The sequence below is a fragment of the Schistocerca serialis genome, chromosome 4, assembly GCF_023864345.2.
Source record: "Schistocerca serialis cubense isolate TAMUIC-IGC-003099 chromosome 4, iqSchSeri2.2, whole genome shotgun sequence".
Lineage (NCBI taxonomy): Eukaryota > Metazoa > Arthropoda > Insecta > Orthoptera > Acrididae > Schistocerca > Schistocerca serialis.
In genome coordinates, this window is record NC_064641.1 from 573,638,202 (window position 1) to 573,659,098 (window position 20,897).

The window sequence follows — 20,897 nt, forward strand, 5'->3', positions numbered from 1 at the left end:
GGAGGTTCGAGTCCTCCCTCGGGCATGGGTGTCTGTGTTGTCCCTAGCGTAAGTTATTTTAAGTTAAATTAAATATTGTGTAAGCCTAGGGACCGATGACCTCAGCAGTTTGGTCTCATAGGAACTCACCACCTGCTAACTGTCTCTCCCCTACTGTGCGGTGGTCATTCACAAAAGGGCCCCCACCACTGCCCGTTGTCCTGTCCTGTACTGCGCCACCTGCTCAGTTATGTGTCAAATTATTTTGTGCGTTCCCGATGTGGACCTAATGACCCGTTTACACGGAGGGTGAGCGCTAAACTGCTGCGGCGGAGATAAGAACAGGCTTATGACCTGCACGGCACTTGAGCCACTACACGAGGGTGGGAGGGGGGGAGGAAGGGATGGAGGGGTGGTGTTTAACGTTGCCAAGAAATAGACGATATTCGTCACGAGTAAGGTGTCACCTACAGATCCGCGATCGGACCATATTATTCGGTCATTGTGCTGTGGTCCTGGCGTGGTAGGTATCTAGTGGTGACGCTAGAGGTCGGCCTTACGTGGAGACAGCACTTCTGCGGCATCAAACTCCGCAACCCCTATCGCACAAATCACCCGCAGTCAACACCGCCTGCAAACCTCGCCATCACGCTGGACTTAGCACAGATCCAACCGGTGTTCAAGTGCGCATTAGTAGCGTGGGGCAGAACCACAGGGGTCTATAACCGCCTGCTTCAGGGGGTGCCGAATAGGGCTTAATATTCTTCAAGTCCCGCCTCGTGAGTTTCCGCCTCGGGGACTCCACGAAATCGTCGGTGTCCCCTTGCTACGGAGGCTATTCCGTTCGACTTATTTTATTATGTCTTTACACTCAACCATCTGACCGACCAACGACCAGCGCAACGAGGCTCATTGCCTTCGGAGAAAGTACACCCTGCATCACGAGATGATCAAAAGTAACTACTAGTGTTCCACACGATTTATCCAATAGACATCGTACGACAATGACAGATACTGAGTTTAATGATCGCAGAATAGAAATACAACTAAAAACGCTCAAAAGTTAAAAAGCATCTTGACCATCTGTGAGATTTTAAAGAGATTATGCGAAGTAACTAGCTCCCGTTCTAGCAGCAGTTTATAACAGGGCGCTGTATCACCGAAGATTGCCAAACTATTGGACTAAACCGCAGGTCATTCTCGTTTTCAATAGAGATCATCTCCCCCTCTTTATACATCTCGTCCTCTCTCCCTGTCAATCTCCTGTCCCCTCTCTATCCATCTCTTCCTCCGCCTTCTCCTTGTACGCCTTCAACTCCTCCCTCTCTTTGCCCACTTCCTCCTTCTCCTCTCATTGTCCATCTCCTCCATCCCCTTCCGCCTTTCCGCCTCATCCTCTCCCCTCCTTCTCTCTCTCTCTACTTTGTCACCCCTACCCAAATGCGATGTTACTGGTTTTTACCCCCTCCCGCTAGTATATTTTTATCATATAGAAAGTAGTATGCGTACCAAGTTGATTGAAATCAATCCGCGGGTTTGGAGCAGCTTTCTACCCATGTCTTTGCCCTCGTACGCACATGTCAAATAATGTCGACGTCGTACCTGCTAAACTGTGCTCGTACAATAATATAATTTTGTAGGTACATTCAGCGGCATAATGAGATTTTCACTGTGAAGTGGACTGTGCGCTGATATGAAACTTCCTGGAAGATTAAAACTGTGTGCCGGACCGAGACTCGGTCCGGCATACAGTTTTAAAGAGGGGGAGGAGGAGAAGGATAGATTGAGGCGAAGGAGGATATGAAAACAGAAAGGGGAAGGAGGAGGTGGACTAATAGAAGATTGGAATAGACACATACCCGGGCAACGCCAGGTACTCAGCTTTTAGGTTGTAATTAGTTGCATCTGTCAGATGACCTCTATTGAAAACGAGAATGACTGGCGGTTTAGTCCACTAGTTTGGTAATCTTCGGTCCGGCACACAGTTTTAATCTCCCAGGAAGTTTCATTCAGCGTTCTATTTGTATACTGTCTCCGAAATGTGTTACTAGTAGAACTAGTAGCAAAGAAGTAATAAATTTCAATGTCATGCATGGTCCGGCAGCTTAGTTTAGACCACAAATCGCCTGAACTATGTGTCGTACAATGATAAAATTTTGTGGGTACATTCAATGATATATGTGGGTGTATTCAACGGTAAAACAGTAATAAATTAAAACGTCATGCTTCTTGCGGGAGTTTTATTTCATCATTTCATCATTTGGGGGGTGGGGGGGGGGGTGGGAAGGGATTGTCAGCGAGAAAAAGTTTCGTAAATGTTTGAAATTATATGTAAAGTTTGTTGCAAATCATCAAGTGCTTTCATATTCAACTAGGGGATGGATAAAGTATGGGTATTCACGCGTCATGGGCTACACTTCTTCTCCACCCTCCCCCCTACCACCACGCCTTTGATAGACAAGTGGTTCTTAACCCCACAGCGATTCTTACAAGGCAACAATAAAATGTGTACCGAGTTTGGTTGTAATCGGTCCAGTGGTTTAGGAGGAACTGTCGGACTTCTTTATAATATGTTTGGAAGTATGGATATCGATATTTCTAACGTCAATTTCTTGTTCAGTTACAGAACTTGTTTTATCATGACACATCATAACGTTTTTGGAGCACGAAGGACTACTTTACAAAAGCAAAATGGATATTGTAAACAGGGATCTTGCAAAACATCTCTCTCTGTTTGTACACGAAATTCAGAGCGCCGTAGACAAAGGTACCCAAGATGAAGCCATATTGATTGACTTTCGGTAGACATTCGATTCAGTTGTGCACTTTCGTTTACTCAATAAAATCCAACCTTACCGACTATCGTACTATTTTAGTAACTTTATTCGGGACTGCCTTGCAGATGGAATTCTACATGTTTTTCTTAGTGGGACCAAATTAACAGATTGTAATTTCGAGAAACCGCAAGGGAGTGTTGTAGGCTCTTGACTGTGCGCAATTATAAATCACGTAGTGGCTAACATCGGAACCACATGAGCCCGTCTGCAGACGATGCTGTTGTCCATTGGAAGTCTGCAGTCCCAGACGACTGCAGGAAGACCTGATTAAATGAATGTAGCGTATTCTGCATAAACAGGCAAAGACGTTCGTAACAGTTCAGCTATGCTATTGGAGATAAATCACAGGAAACCGTAACAACCATAAGATGCCGAGGAGCTACGTCTGAACCAACCCAAAGTGGAATGATCACATAAAAGCAATTGTAGAAAAACCAGTAACCAAATTAGGTTTCATTGGAATAAATTTAACGAAATATAACTTATCCTCGAGAGACAGATTCTTGAGTATTTCTCAGCACTCTGGGACCGTCATCAGGTTGTATGAGTGAAGAGATAGCAATGATCCAACAGAGAGGGATACGTTTCATTAGGGGATCGTATAATCGGCACGAGAGCGTTACGGATACGTTCAAAAAATTCAGTTTCGATATACTGTGGATATAAAATTTGTATCATGTCGGAAGCTGTCCTTTGTTAAGCCCATGTAATTTCTTGCCGGGTTACGACTTAAATATATACTCTGCACTGTCAAAAAAACTGCAGAGTCATACTTTAGTGGTGAGATGGCTGTGTGGGCACTTACGGAGAGCCAGTAAATAAAAAAATGGCTCTGAGTATTATGGGACTTAACATCTGAGGTCATCAGTCCCCTAGAACTTAGAACTACTTAAACATAACTAACCTAAGGACATCACACACAACCATGCCCGAGCATTCGAACCTGCGACGCTAGCACTCATGCAGTTCCGGACTGAAGCGCCTAGAACCGCTCGGCCACCGCGGCTGGAGCCAGTAAATAATATATTAAAAAGAAAATTCATTGGCAGACACTGCAATGTGGGCCAGAGAGGGGTTTGCTGTTGATTTTCCTGGAGCGTAGTTATCAAGAAAATTCGGGTAATATTTTACTTCTTCGCACATGTGTCTCGCGAAATAACTAAGAGGTATTTTTTGTCCTGATGTCCAAGAAGAACAGTCATCCACCGTGTCGTTGCGTATTACAAAGGCAGGGACACCATACAATCTCCCCAGTGCAATGAACGAGATCTTATTTCTTTCTTTTCTTTTTTTAAGGCATGATGCCAAACTGGAAGTATGAGAACTTTATAATGTTTGTACGGTTATTGCGACAGTGATCGCTTAGATATACAAAAAATTACTCACCTTACCGGTTTTGACAAATAGCTGCCATCTTCAGAAGTGCTTAATACACAAAAATCTTTGAACAGGTAAACAAATGTATTTAGGCATTCTGTTTATCTGTACGAAGCTTTTTGCGGATTAAGAACTTCTCAAGATGGCAATTATCTGCCGAAATTGGTAACCTGAATTTTATGTAAATTAAAAGCAATCGTTGAAGTAATAAATTATTGTACTAAAGTGATCTTCCTATCTTCTGACTCAGTTGTACTCTCAGGTACTCTCAGCTCTCATTACCCGATAAATATGCCGTGATGGTCCAAACCTAATTAATGCGAATCGCCGTTTGTCAACATCTTGAGATAATTGTTAAACTGAGAGTTTTAACCCAAACCTCGCCCTGGTGATACGCGTGTACTAGTAATTAGATATGGATTTGAATATGAACTCCGGGGAAAATCGACGCCGCTAATCCGAATAAACCTAAAAAATTACCAGGATGGTTTTCGTCTTTTTCACTAGAAAGAGAACAACCTTTGTTCTCCGCAACAAAGTATTTCAGAACTGACATGCCAAATTTCCGTTGCTTAGGAACCAAACAAGTTACACCATTACCCTTTGTGCCAAAGATATAGTCTATCAAAGAGGAAGTATGCTTCTCTGGATGTCACTGACTTCGGAGCTCTTTTTACTCTTGCGTACAATTAAGCCTCGTTGTCGTTATTTAACATCTCGTGCTGCGCATCTCTCTAGAATTCACCCGCTTCTGCCAAGAATTTCCGCGCTATTCCACAGAGTCGGCGAAAGAAAAATATTTCGCTCAGTTTAATTACGCCCTGTTTAACACCAGCGCCCTTCATTTCTTCTCCTCGTACGTTTATTTTCGTCGAATAATGTCATTCCATTATTTACGACGTGGCTGCCGGAGAACACTTTTTCCGACAATTTATTTATATGCTAATTCCCCGCCATTCATTAATCATTTTCCCCATTATTAGATACTTGTAGGCAATGCTTAATTATTATGCATACTTGGTGGGGGCATTTTCTCATCGCGCAAGATTTAAATGCAAAGTTTTCGGGGACGACAGCGTGGCGGCGGCCATTACGGCGCGCGCTCATTTACTGTGTAATGACAGAGCTAGCTTAGCGCGTTAATTGCTCCTGCTGCCGCGGCTGCGACCCCATCGCATCGCCACTGTGCGCTTAACGATGTCCAGCGGCGGCGCGCCGTACGTCACTGGCCGCGCGCAGCAAGGGTTTGAGAGTCGCCGCCACCGCGACGTCATAAATGGTGCTAATACACTTGTCGCGAATCCGAACGGGCCCGTACGAGGGCCCTCCCGGATGACGCGTTGAGTGCAAGCACACCGCCCTCGGCGCGGACAACCCTCGCCTTTCATTTGCGCAGCTGACGTCGGCAGCTGCGCGCTAACAGCGCCGCCTGGCAGTTTGAAGTGCGCAGTCTACGTTCTCGTCTGGAAGGACTCGGTCACGAGTCTTTCAGACCGTATTATCATTTCTTGTTTTTAACGAATCTTGTTTTTTCGTGATTGCTCCTGAAGTCAGCGGCAGTTTGGAACTGTTAACATACAATATGTCCCACTTACAGGGTGGCTATAATTAAACTACCCTCACTTGAGAGGGCCCCCATGAAAAACTAGTGATCGTAGGACAATAATACTTCGTGGAAGAATTTATAAGAACATACGGAAGAGAAATGACGAACAGACCATTGAAAGAAGCACATTTTAATTTCTACATCAGAGGTTAATACTTATTAATTGCGTACCATGTTTACGTTCCAAGTTACAATAGTTTCATCCAGAACAGCCTTGGACCGCACTAGGAATATCATTTCACAATTGTTCATAGCACTTTTCGAACTTGCACCAAGGAATGTTCCGCTTTCATGGCACAGTTCGTGCAATGCTTTGAACATCGCACATTACGTTCTGTATTCTCAGCCTTGACAACAGTAACTTCATCAACAATATTTGGCGCAATTGGCCGTCAGCCACTCCCAGGAGCAATTTCAAACTATCAGTTAATTCCAACTTCTGAACCATGTTCTACAACACTGGTATGGAAAGAGGAGCTCTCTGTATTCCTTAATGCGTCGAAATTCGCGAAGAGCGGTGGCAGAACTGCTGTTGTTTTGATAAAACAACTTTATGAGCAAAGCCCCAATTACCTTATCAAGACCCAAGACGCTTGTGTTTCAACCCTACGTCGACGCACCGGCACCGGCCCCTAACTGCAAGTCATGAAAACACCACTTACAACGCAAATACTGTAGCGCTCGGTCTGAACATCATCCCTATAAAGCTTGGTAACCATACGGTAAATAATTTTTAAGTAGGCTGTTTATGTTTTTATGTTGGTAACGCCACGTAGCGCACTGTATGAAAATCACTGACTGTGCTGTGTGCAGTCTGTGGCTGGTTGGACTCGTAACTGGAATATTCGCTTGTGTAGTGTTGGGGAGTTGGATGTGAACAGCGCGTAGCGTTGGGCAGTTGGAGGTGAGCCGCCAGCAGTGGTGGATGTGGAGAGAGAGAGATGCCAGAGTTTTGAGAGGTTGCTATAAGCGGACGACCTGGACGTGTGTCCGCCAGAAAAAGGAAATTTGTAAAGATGGATGTCATGAATTGATAGATATATATATGATGACTTTTGAACATTGTTAAGGTAAGTACATTGCTTGTTCTCTATCAAAATCTTTCATTTGCTAACTATGCCTATCAGTAGTTAGTGCCTTCAGTAGTTTGAATCTTTTATTTAGCTGACAGTATTGGCGCTCGCTGTATTGCAGTAGTTCGAGTAACGAAGATTTTTGTGAGGTAAGTGATTCATGAAAGGTATAGGTTATTGTTAGTCAGGGCCACTCTTTTGTAGGAATTATTGAAAGTCAGACTGCATTGCGCTAAAAATATTGTACGTCAGTTTAGTGATGATCAGAATAAGTAAAGACAGAAATGTTTGAGTACGTTCAGCTGTTTCAAAATAATATAACGTAAGAGGTTTACTAGTACTGTCATTTCTAAATTTTGTAAGGGACGTTTCATAAGTTTTCTGTCTTCATTCGCTCAAATAGGGAAAATTTTATTGTAACCACACTGTATCTTTACTACCTCAAACAATATTTCGTTCAGAAACAATATAAAAATGATGTATCAGGCAAATCTTAAGTAGCTACCAGGGGGACATCAACCGGCACGTGTGCGTTTCTTGTAACTATGCTCGTTCCGAAGATATACGTTTTTAAATCCCACGCTATAGATGATCTTCGGATGCTACCATTTACTTTTGTAGCTGTTTCTCCAAATTTCATTGAAATTTAGCGTTCAAAAACGTTATCATAAACTTCAACTATTTGATGAAAGTCATTTATGTTTCTCTTAATAAAATTTTAAAAAACCCAACACCGGAAAGGACGCTTTACAAGAAAGATCTACTTGGAGGTTAATATGGAGTAGTGAGAAAGTATAGAATAGGGTTGTAAAAATGTAGATAATTTTGCAAATTTAGAAAGGACATATTTTATGTATACATAATACAATTTTGAGATCGCACTTAAATTGAACCCTTAAACTCTTTTTCTCTTACGAATGGAGCCTACGGGGCGCGTGGCTCAGAGCTGTCCTTGTAGTAACCGGTTTGTGAAGTTTTGTGTCGCTGTGGTGCCAACGTGCTGCTCAAATTGCTGCAGCAGATGCAGCACGATGCGGCTTACGCCGAACACGGGCGTCCTCCTTCTCCGTAGCGTCATATTGTCGTCCGTTCTCGGTGTTGCGATTGAGTGTGTGTGTGTCTGGTGCGTAGAGAGAGAGAGAGAGAGAGAGAGAGAGAGAAAGAGAGAGGGGGGGGGGGGTGAGAGAGAGGGGGGAGGGGGGAAACAGACATTAATATTCATTCAGTCCCTTCACTATTTCTAGTACACGTGTTTTATTTTCACATGCACATTTAAGAAACAAAAGAAATGTTAACAAATAAAAAATGAATTCTCTTAATGAGCGTAAAATGTGGCATTTACTTTCTTAAACAACACAATAATTAATATTTTCTTAAACATATTTCACAGGCAATGTTCTGACAGATGTCAGAGTATTTATTTTATCAGAAAGCTAGAGAGGAGCAAGAGTCCACTGTTTAGTGGTGGTGGTGGTGTGTTGGGGCTTATGGGCGCTCAACATTGAGGTCATCAGCGCCCTGACACACATTAAAAGGAACGAACGTGGGCAGACCTAAGAAAACTAAAGCACACACTCAAACAAAGCAGGAAAAGAAGGAAAATGCTACATAAGAAAGTAAAACGTAAGGAAAGGGGAAACATAGCAACAAGAATGTCACAGGAAATTGTTATTGGCTGGCCACTTACATAAAATATGGGCGAGCTTGTCACACAGTGAGCGAATTAAAATCCTCTCCCTAAAATATTTGTAAAAACATTTGACAGGGCACAGAACTATAAAACTTTAACCACATTCGTCCGAGTGTTGCCTAAAAGAGATGGCAGGTCCGCTGGCAAGTCAGCCGCGACCCGCTGGTCAGAAAATAAAACGCAATCCAATAAAACGTGGCGCACAGTGACCTGGACGCCGCAAGCACCACAAATTGGAGGGTCCTCTCACCGGAGCAGGAAGCCGTGCGTATTAGGGCTGTGGCCTGTTCGAAGCCGAGTGAGGAGAACCTCGTCCCGTCGATGGGGCTGAAAGGAAGTACACCACACACGCGTTGTGGGCTTGACTCTACGGAGCTTATTGTCAGTCACTTCCAGCCACTCATCCTCCCACCGACGCATGACCCGTGAGCTCAAAAGCGAGGTGAGTGCGTGCAAGGGGATAGCACACTGAGATACTTGTGGGGCGAGACACACCTCCTTGGCTGCGAGATCTGCCCTTTCATTCCCAGCAATGCCAACATGCCCCGGAACCCAGCAGAAAGCTACGATTTCCCCAGTCGCTGTAGTCGGAGGAGGGCATCCTGGATGGTCTGGACAATTTTGTCTGCCGGATACAAACGTTGCAATGAGTGAAGGGCACTGAGTGAATCGGAACAGACAAGAAATTTAGGAGAGGAAGAATGTCTCATGTGCTCCAGTGCCCGCAAGATCGCAAATAATTCTGCATCAAAGACAGTAAAAGTCTGAGGCAGTCGGACCTTGAGGACACGATATGGAAAAACAACTGAGCAACCAACAGAATCCCCTTGTTTCGACCCATCCGTAAAAACAGCTACATAGTCGTGGTGCTCAGATAAAATGGCAGAAAATGCTGCATTAAAAACGGTGGCAGGAGTGCAATCTCTCTTATACTGCAATAAATCTAAAATCACTCCGGGCCTCTTCAGTAACCAGGGTGGCAGGCGGTTAAAACCTTGGATTTGGGATTGTACAGACTCCACACCGAGGGACTCTAGTACACGTTGCACACGGATCCCAAACGGCAACGTAGCCCGGCGGGAAAAAAGGCGGTCCAGAGGTGGACGGGCAACAAGACGTTGAGCAGGCGATCTGGAAGCTGCAAGAAACTTACAAGCCTGGCGCACCAGCAGGAGCTGCCGCCGGATGGTAAGTGGCGGTTCGCCAGACTCAGCACAGAGGCTGGGTACGGGACTGGTCCGATAAGCACCTGTGGCCAGTCGGATCCCAGCATGGTGGACAGCGTCAAGGATCCGCAAATAAGATGGCCTCGCTGACCCATATACTGTGCACCCATAGTCCAGCCGTGAACGCACAAAAGCTCCATAAAACTGTAGGAGACGCGCCCTGTCCGCGCCCCAAGACCTGTGGCTGAGGCACTTGAGGATGTTCAGTGCCTTCAGGGTTCTGGCTTTCAAGTCACGTAGGTGTGGCAGCCATGACAACCTGGAGTCAAAAATTAGGCCCAGAAACCTCACTGTGTCTCTAAAATGTAGGACAGTATCCCCCATATGCAAGTCAGGCAAAGTAAAAAGATGACGAGAACGATTAAAATGAACACAAGCACACTTATCGGCAGAAAACCGAAGACCCGTCTTTGCAGCTCACTCCTCTAACCGCCGCACTGTTAGCTGCAACTGACGGCTCACGGTGCAACACTGGAGGAGGAACAGAAAACAGCAAAGTCGTCCACAAATAAGGAGCACTGTACTTGACTCCTCACTGTAGACGTTATACTGTTGATGGCTATGGCAAAGAGGGTAACGCTTAAAACACTGCCCTGGGGGACACCGTTCTCTTGCTCAAAGCGAACAGACCGTGTGTTACCAACGCGGGTCGGAAAAAACCGCTGAGACAGCAAAGACCGAATGAAAATCGGGAGGCGGCCACGAAAGCCCCATTGATGCATTTGTGCAAGAATACAGTGTCTCCAAGTAGTATCATATGCCTTACTGATATCAAAGAAGATACCGATACAGTGATGCTGACGGAGAAAAGCCTGCTGAATAGCCGCCTCTAAGAGGGTCAGGCTGTCGACCGAGGACCGAAATTTTCGGAATCCACACTGAAAGCGGCTAAGGAGCTGTCTGGTCTCTAACAGCCAGACCAGACGCCGGTTAACCATCCGTTCCAGGGTCTTCCCGCCACAGCTTGTCAAGGCGATACTACGATAACTACCGGGACATGTGCGGTCCTTTCCTGGTTTGAGGAGAGGGATGAGAATTGCCTCCCTCCACGAGGTGGGGAACACTCCTGTCTGCCATATGAGATTAAAACATTCGAGGAGGATTTCCTTTGACGCCGCTGGCAGATGTCGAAGCATGGAGTACCGGATGCGGTCGTAACCTGGTGCAGTGTCAGAAGTCTCAGTGAGTGCCGATTCAAGTTCCCACATGGAGAAAGGGGAATTGTAGGCCTCAGAACTGTTCGACCGAAAGTCCAAGGTCGCTCTTTCGACAGTCGCACGGTAGCGACGAAACGCTGGATCCTGATTTGCAGTGGCAGTACTTTGTGCAAAATGCTCTGCCAGCGTCTGAGCAATGGCTCTGGGTGTCGTTTGGAGGCATCCCTGGTTCAGGACAGCAGCTATTGGTAAACGGCTATGTTTACCGGAAATCCTCCGGATGGCTTCCCATACTCTTGTGGAACAAGTGGAACGGTTGATGGAGTCCAGGAACTCCTGCCATGACCTTTTCTTGTTCTCTTTAATGACACGGCGTGCCCTGGCTCTCGCGATTCGAAAGGCGGTAAGATTGACCGCTGTTGGGCGGTATTTAAATCGGCGAAGAGCCACACGCCTGTCCCGGATGGCTGAACGGCACTCTTCTGTCCACCAAGGCACAAGGCGCCGCTTAAGAGTGCCAGAAGACTGTGGTATGTACAGGTCAGCAGCATGATGGACCACAAGCGTGATGTGATCCACCCATTCCTGTACGTTATTGTGGCGGTCAAAGACAGCCAACCGAGTGAACAGTGGCCAGATAGCCCTGCCAGTCATCCACGATGGTGGCCGCTGCTCCAGCGATACACCATCCAGGAGATGAATGCGGATAGGGAAGTGATCGCTGGAATAAAGGTCGTCAATGACCTCCCAGTGAACAGAGTCGGTGAGGGTTGGAGAGCAGAAAGATAGGTCAATGGCTGAGAATGACCCTGTAGCAGTAGAGAAATGAGTCGGAGTACCTGTGTTGAGGATGCACAACACTTGAGATGTTAGGAGGCTCTCCAAAATTCGACCTCGAGCGCAAAGAGAAGTGGAGCCCCACAGGACATGATGGACATTGAAGTCTCCCAGGAGAAGAAATGGGCGTGGGAGTTGGTCGATAAGATCTGTGAGAGCGTAAGGTCATTGCATTCAGAGGGGGTAAAAAAAGTGAGCAAACGGTAAGCCTCCGAGGTGAATGAATTTCAACTGCAACTGCTTGCAGGTCAGTATCCAGGGAGAGAGCAGAGGAGTGGTGCTCATTATTGACAAACACAGCGACTCCGCCTTTGGCCCTTTCTCCAGTCAGGTCATCTTTGCGATATGACGTATAGCCCCTTAGTACAGGAGCATCAGATGGTTTTAAATGCGTTTCCTGTGAACACAAGCACAGGGGGCGTTGCCGTGCTAGGAGGTTCAGTTCCTCCACATGTGCCCGGAATCCATTCATGTTCCACTGTATAATGGGAGCCATCTATCAGGGTGAGAGTACCTTCATTTTCACTTTCTGTTGGGGAGGAGAGCCCACAACAGGTGGAGGCTCAGTTTTGGGGCGAGATGATTGCCCCAGTCTGACATCAACCTCCATCGCCTCAGAAGAGGAGTCGAGAGAGACGTCAGAGAGAATGACATCCACATCAGGAGACTGTATAACTGCAGTCTCCTCTAGCGGGCGAGTCTTCACCTTTGTCTTTGGCTTCGATGTTCTGGCCTAAGGTGGCATTGGAGCCAAAACCTCAGAAGCAGTAGGTGGTGTAGCAGCGCTGGGCAGTGCACAAGACTGGACCCGGGAAGGGGCAGGAAGTTCCATGATGTCAGCTACCACGGCCTGGTCAGAAGGCCGGGGGGGAGCAGCGGGCTTCACAGGAACGGCAGCAGCACACGTACATTGACAAGCGTAGGTGCTAGTGTTGACAGTAGCAACCTCCGTTTGTGTAGCGGCATCGGTTTTCAAGACTGGTTGTTTGAGAACGGAAGAAAAGGAAGCAGCGAACGTGGGCGGCTGCATGGACTTGTAGATTTTCTTCACCTCACCATACGGGATGCGTTTTGTAGTTTTTAGTTCCTGGATCTTCCGTTCCTCAAGGAAAACTCTGCATTCCCTACTCCACACAGGGTGATCCCCAGAGCAGTTGATACACTTGGGAGGAGAGGAGCAACCAACTCCCTCATGGGCGGCTTTACCGCAATTCCCGCAAGTGGCTTCCCCTCTACAGCCGAGAGTAGTGTGTCCAAAGTGTTGGCATTTAAAACACCGCATGGGGTTGGGGTAATAAGGCCGTACACTGAGACGTAGGAAACCTGCCTTCACATGCTCTGGCAATTTGGTGGTGTTAAATGTAAGGATAAATGAGTCAGTCTTTATGAGAGCACCATCCACCCGTTTCATAATGTGTTGCACGTCGACAATTCCTTCCCGGGACCATTCAGTTCGTCTTGGGGAATGTCAACGAGATCTCTGCAAGTTCAAGGTGTTGTGAAATTCAGTCTCTATCGCAAACTCCCCAAGAAATTGTGCCTTCTGAAGGTTCTGGACTTGCTGGAAGCTAGATGTTTCAACCAACAAGGTGCCATTGCGCAAGCGCTTTACAGATATTAATGTGCCAGCAATACCTTCTAAGCCCTTCTGTATATAAAATGGCGAAACTTTTTCAAAACTCCCATCTTTTCTTTTAATTATGAAAAACACATTCTGCGAAGCAGCATGCGTTGTGTTACTACTACCTGAATCAGGAGGACTGGCTACACGAGTCCTCTTGTTGGATTGGGTGTTAGAACCCACCAGCGGTCCACCCTTTCCGCTGGCAGGAGAAGAATAAAAGTTCGAGGGTTCCATTTCGGTCCCACGAGCAGCTAGGGAACTAGAAGTCCACCTAGACAGAGCCCTGCATGCCTAGGTAAGCCTTATACAACTGGGGCGCGGCAGGTGCCCCAGAGGTTGCCCGCTTGCGACTGTTCCACCCCAACAGCCATGCATCTTATAGGCGCGCAGCACACCGTAAGATTGAGGGGTTTTTATAGAGGTTTACCTTCCTCGCAATCCAGGCGGTGAAGCCAAGATTAGCATTCCCCGCAGCACACAACATTCCACCGCCGCGCCATGCGGTGGTCGCTGAAGCATGTCCGGGGGTAACGGTGACAGGAGACTGGCGGCGCTGACCAGTCCCCAGCTCAGGACCCCAGGGTCGCCAAGCCCGTACTCAGCAAATGAATGCTGAGCCCCTGGGGGGTCCACTGTTTATCTTCGTGCGCCGGGCGTACACCTGTCAGCAATGTCGCTGTTCTGAAAGCTGCTTTATTACAGGTGCGCGAGTCGAATTGGGTCTGCGAGAGGCAGCTTTGCAAACTGTGCAACTTATTTTAGTTTTGAGTGAAAAAAATTTTGTACTAACTGTCCATTAGCATTTATTTCCAAAAGTGTTTCAATTTATCATATTATTTAAAAAATAAGCCATTCGTAGAAACGGCCGCTACTGAATTTGCTACGGTTCTTTCATGGATCTGCACATATTATTTATTGTTTAATTATGTTTAGATCATAAAGTCACTGTAACAATCCTAGTTTATTTCTAGTTGGGGTGTTTAAGGTTAATAAGTGATAAATTCCAGATGAACTAAAAATTATAAAACCGTGCTTCACATTCGTATTCACGTACCGTAAGGATGAAACCTTGATGTACGTGCAGAAACCTTAGAATAACGCCATCCTGATTTCCTGCTTGTACAGTACGCAACACAACTGCAGGATCACTTTTTGGAAACGCCCTAATTGTCTCCCACTTTAGTTCAAAGATAGCTACTCTCCTCCTCTGTAATGGCGGAAGTGCGTGATGCCCTGAGGCGTTACCCACGGGCTCAGCGACGCTTCAAACAGCGATGTTTTGGCACATGCGAAAAAGAACGACCGTAACTCGGAAGTTCACGTGAGGTGTACGATGAGTTAACGATGTCACACGGCACCAGATTTCACCACAGTTCTGTGGGCGTGTCACACGGTGGGAGTTCGTCACATAACCTCTTACATTTCACTCCTTCTTTTAACGCCTCTGCTTTGGAGGTCAGAGGTGCGAAGCTCAGCGTTATAATCACGTGGTTTTCTTAGGGGTATCAACAGGAATAGGCTTGAAGGCGTTGCATAAAGAACGTCAATGAAAACCCCACTTTCACTCCTTCCATTCGGGCATCGATTCCCACAGGTTTTCGCGGTTGTGTACGACAGTTCACAGTGCGACGAGCAGCGAGGCGTCGTTCTTGATAACCTTGGACACAGCCGACAACCTCCCTCTCCCCCCCGGACGATTCAACCCTTCTCTAAGGACACAGTTGCTCTGCAACAGTACTGAATATGATCGCACCCCTTTGGTGCGTAGCACGACCATAATTCTTGGTGTACGGGTTGGAACCTGTTAGCGCCGCTCAAACCCATTCAAGGAAATCTGAACATTACCTGAAGCCTCAAAGGATGCTTATGCTTTTTGCGCCCCCCGGTTTCACGTCCTCCTTGGACGTAATCGTGGAGGGGTGTGACATTGACACCTGCGTGAATAAAACGGCAAAGGGTCCCCCTGAGACCTAACCATTTCGGCAACGCCATCGGCGCCATCTTTGCGCCTTTGTTGAATTACTTTAGAAATGTACTTGTACAGAGACAGTCAGTGAATACTAGGCACCTGCGTAACAGGCAACCATTTCGACAGGCCTGAGCCGAGTGGCGCTATGTCGCTGAACTAACGCCTACTGGCCGCATACGAAATCTCCGGGGTATCGAAAGGGATGTTTCCCACACAGGCGCCTAGTAATCATTGATTGGCTGTCTCTGTGCGTATAAATTTTTAAAGCGCTAAACAAAGATTCGATGCTGGAACCGTAGCTGTTGCTGAATAGGGGGGGGGGGGGGTCTTAGAGGGAACCTTTGCCGTTTTATTCACGGATTCACACACGTGTCAATGTCAACCCCCAGCTCCATCGTGATCATGCGTCAGAAAATGGGATGAAAAAGCATAAATACCCTTTGCTACTTCGAATCACGTTCAAATTCTGTTGAACAGTTTTGAACGGTCCCTAGTGGTTCCACCTTGTACGCCAGAACAAAAATTGCGGTCGTGCTACACTCCAAAGAGATGCGATCACGTGAAGTGCGGTTGCAGGCCCGCGATGTCATTAGAGAAGGGATGAATCGTCTGGAGGGTATCAACAGTGTCAAAGGTTGTCCAGAAAGTCTTCCTGTTGCTCGTAGCACTGCGAACTGTCGTTCACGACCGCGATTCATGGAACTTAAATAGGCGACCACTGGCTGACAAGTGATATCAGCCCCAAAGCAAATGGAGCTTTCATTTAAAACGAAAAACATGGCGCGCTTACCATAGACAACTGCTGCATGAATTGTTTACCTAAGTCACAAATAATTTTATTGCGCTGCAAATGATATGAACTATTTCGTGATTTTCCTCAATGACAACCGCTCTCTACAATCTTTACGATTATTTATTCCACGATCCCCACATTTTTCGTTTAAAATTTTACAAGTATTGTCATAGCTATTCAAAATTCACGTGCACAAATTAGCAGGCCTGGGACGAATCTGTAAAGGGCTAGAATAAATTATTTTATACTCTTAGACAAATTATTTTACATGTTTAGTCCGTTTTGAAAATGTGTTAAATTAAAAAGATTTTTATTTAATTAATTATTTTCTGCTTTTTAGTGTTGCTTGAGTGAAATTTTTCAATCGTTTTCAAATATTTTTATGAGGTTACAACAGTGACATGTGGTAAATTTCAAGTTTATTTCAGTTTCTCTTCATCTGAGTCAACCATTATATTTCTTCCTCATAAGTAAGTTTGGTGAAAACATCTTGAAGGTAACAATCAGAGAGATACGATTTGAGCAGCATTCGATTTTACCGCGAAAAATTCGCGACTCGAACAGGAAAATGGAGAAATAGTAGTGGTACACTCTTCACCAAGCACCAGACAAGTAAACGAGTTAATATCTCATTGTCTCCTACTTCTAATGTATGCTAAAAGTTTCAAGGCTGTAGCTCATGGGGAAGTAAGCCTGAAATCAATTGCAAAATTTGTACCGAGCAAACAGCCAGAAAAACAAAGTACGCTTTGCCACACACTACACATGAAAGCGAGTTAATATTGCATTATCATCCAATTCTGAGCTATGCTGAAAGCTTCAAGTCTATCTCATGAGGGAGTTAGTTTAAAATCAATTGCGAACTTTTTACCGACCAAACAAACAGACAAAAATGTGGCCTAATGGGAACGTGTTAAAATGGATAGACTCACCAAAAGACAGCAGAACATATTAATTCAAAGAATGTCAAAATCAGTTAGTTAGAATTAAGTAGGAAAAATAAATCGTCCAATCATTAGCATTCTAGTATCAAAGATCAGAAGCTTCAAATAAATACAATCCAGAAATATTCAGGAGAACAGAAGAAACAGCCAATCTGGAAAGAGGATAAGAAGTCGAAAACGCGCGCCTTGAGTGGTCAAAACGTAAAGCTAAAAATAAGATGAAGTTGTGATACAAGTAGAGAGAAGAGATTCAGAGTGCACAAATCTTGCGACCACTGGCTGACAAGGCCGGCCGCGGTGGTCTCGCGGTTCTAGGCGCGCAGTCCGGAAACTTGCGACTGCTACGGTCGCAGGTTCGAATCCTGCCTCGGGCATGGATGTGTGTGATGTCCTTAGGTTAGTCAGGTTTAAGTAGTTCTAAGTTCTAGGGGCTGATGACCACAGCAGTTGAGTCCCATAGTGCTCAGAGCCATTTGAACCATTTGGCTGACAAGTGGTATCAGGAAAGAGCCACGGACAGCTGATCTGCGAAGGGACACAAATTCGTGGGTGATAGCAGTGCGGGGCAAATTCTCGTTTCGGCATTCTGCCGAAGCAGGTACACGTACACTTGTGAGCCAAAACATTTTCTGATTAATAACGGATTGGTCCAAATTTGAAACGCAGTACAACCACATTCTGCGTGGCATGGATTCGAAAGTCCTTGCTAAGTTTCTGAACGTATGAGTGACCAGACTGCTATGCACAGTTCACGTATTTCCCGTAAATTATAGGTCATTCTATTGTGGACATACAGCTGACACCAGCTGACATCCTACAGCTCCCCAGATGTATTCCACCAACTTCAGATCATGCGAATTTAGTGGCAAAGACATCCAAGTTAGTTAATTATAATGCTCCACGAGGTACTGCAGCACGATTGTGCCTCTCTGATATACGGATAGTTACACTGTTGGAAGATGCCATTGCCATCGAAAAAGACATCAGCAATGAAGGTATGCAGGTTGTCCGCAATAATTTTCATGTAATGTAATACTTCAGTTTCTCCCAGCATACCGAGGCCCACGAGAAAGATAGGCCGTAGCGCGAACGTCACAGCACGTGAAGCTGCAGATGTCAGCAGCTGTCTCTGGCGAGGAACGAGTAACTATTAACAAACGAGTTTAATAATTCTTGACTGCGCGTTTAAATGCATGTAAGCTCTGGGTAGCACACGTTAAAGTTGAAACCTTTAGTGGGTACCTTTTCAATTATACTTTGATTTCTCGGAGGCTCTGTACGTTGCCGAACGTCCGCGAAGTGTAGCGGACAAGCCGACTTGTGACGTCACAAGTTCGTTGCAGGGCTCGTACATCTCTTTGGCCTCGCGGCGTACTTCATGACGAAACAGTACACCGGTGAACGGTCGGATATCATTGCGTAACGGACAAAAGATTTTGGCAAGCCATCATGTTGCCGTGGTCAGTTTCGAGTAAGGGAACCGCGGATAAATCGCGATAGTGGCTACGCCTTTAGTAAGGCTGGGTAACCCGTAATTAGTCAGATGAAGATGAGGAAGGGGATAGCCCTCAAAGAACTGACTTCGGAGGCTGGCAGAGGAACAGCTTAGGTGCTGCCAGTTGAAATGTAGGTCGGTGCAGTGTGTCGCTGGCAGAAGTGGGGAAAGAAATGTTGGCGAGAAGAATGCCAGTTCATGGGTGGGGTGTGGGCCGGGGAGCGGAGGGGGAGGCAGATAAAAGCGCTGCGTCGGCCCCCTAGTGGTCGAGACAGAAGAAACGACATGTAATCTAAATATTGTAAACACCTCCACAGGACAGAAGAAACGACATTGTAACCTAAATAAGAAGATTGTAAATACTCTCCCCTGTAGACCTATTTTATTGTAAATAGCAATTTATGTATGGATGCATGAATGTGTGTGTGCATCATGTGAGTGAGGGGGAAAAAAACCGATACCACAAAACAGTAGTAATAGCAAAGAAAAATGGTATAAGCATTAAAAGAGAAGAAAACCATAAAGTGTATTGTATAAATGTATCCATGTTATGTTTTAGCAATTCGCAGGAGTAACTCAAGTAGTTTGTACTGCACCAGTCAACGAGGGGAAGAATACGTCCCTCAAGAAGAAGATGCAGCGGCCTAGCGGACGAGTTGTGGTGTTTTCACTCAGTGTGGCGCACCCGTAGCGAGCAGCCGCCTGTCCTACCCTCACCGAGATATGGATGAGACCGGAATTCTGTGGCGCGCTGAACAAGACGAAGGGTGTGGCAAATCGCGTTCGACCGAGCCTGCTCGACCGACGGCCCCATCCTGTCCCTCCATTAGGGACGGCGCTTATGGCTGAAACAACCAGTTTTCGGTTACACTGGCTTTTTTCCACGCCAGTTTAACCTGACTGTTAAAACCGCTCAAAATAACCAGTTTCTGAAATAACCAATTTTCTATTGTTTTTATTCCTGTTATTTCCTGCAGTAAATTTAGAAATAGAAAAAAGTTAGAAAATTTTTGGCTATCTCAGTTTCAAGATACATAGAAAACAAATATTACATTCAATAGGCAAATAAAAGAAAACTTTTTCCGTCCACCAATCACTGCCTTTCTTCTAAAGTGATAAGTGGTTGAATACAAGAAAATCACGAATATTCTCCTATTGACTCTAATTTTTTGAAACTCTGCTAAAAATATCATATAAACAGGCATCATACCATTATTTGGACATAACGAAAAACAGGGGTGGAAACGAATAAAGGGGTGAAAACTCTGGCTGAAGAACTTTGTTTCTCGTGTTAATTTATTCGTTTTCAATGGCTGCAAGCAGCCAAAACCATGTTATGCTGACACAGGCAGCATATCAGCTACTTTCTATTTTTATTGTATATTATGAATGAATTGTTCGTAAGTTTTTAATTTATTACTTTTGCCACAACTTCCTCTCTCTTTTATTATTTCACAGAAATGGCAGACAAGTCGTTAATCATTTAAAGCAAATGAAGCATTGTACTTCATTAATACGTCACCAGACTGCGGTTAGCGCTACTTTGCAGTACAATGGATGTCTGGTGACGACAGCGAGAAACTACCGTATAGACCAGGAGTACACTGCAAGTACATGCATTTCTTAATCCATGACACAAGGCAGGATTATGATTTCAGCATTGTTGTATTAATTCTTATGCAATGTATTCGTTGATCGTTTCTGTCAGCATTGTTATTTGATAGCACTGATCGCTTTTCCCAATTTTATATGAACGCAGTATTTCAAACCAGTGTAAATTTTACGAATAATAATTACTTCATTTTTTAAAAAAAATATATTTATTTAAAAACGAAGCACTGCTGCTGTGATTAGTAGATACTTCTTTTGTTTCTTGGTTGTTATTAAAAAATAAAAATCACTTGTTATAATGGAAGCCAAGCAAATACCGGAAAGTACCGCTCATTCAGAACTAAAATACCGGTTCAAATGGTTCAAATGGCTCTGAGCACTATGGGACTTAACATCTGAGGTCATCAGTCCCCTAGAACTTAGAACTACTTAAACCTAACTAACCTAAGGACATCACACACACCCATGCCTGAGGCAGCATTCGAACCTGCGACCGTAGCGGTCTCGCGGTTCCAGACTGTAGCGCCTAAAATACCGGTATCGGCATCAACCGGTCGATTTTTCCCATCCTTACTTCCACCGATGACGATTCCAGCAGAGAAGGGTGAGTTAGATCATTGTCTGACGGAGCTTGCTCCGCCGAATGCCCCAACTGCCCCCACCCCCGCAGACCTATGAC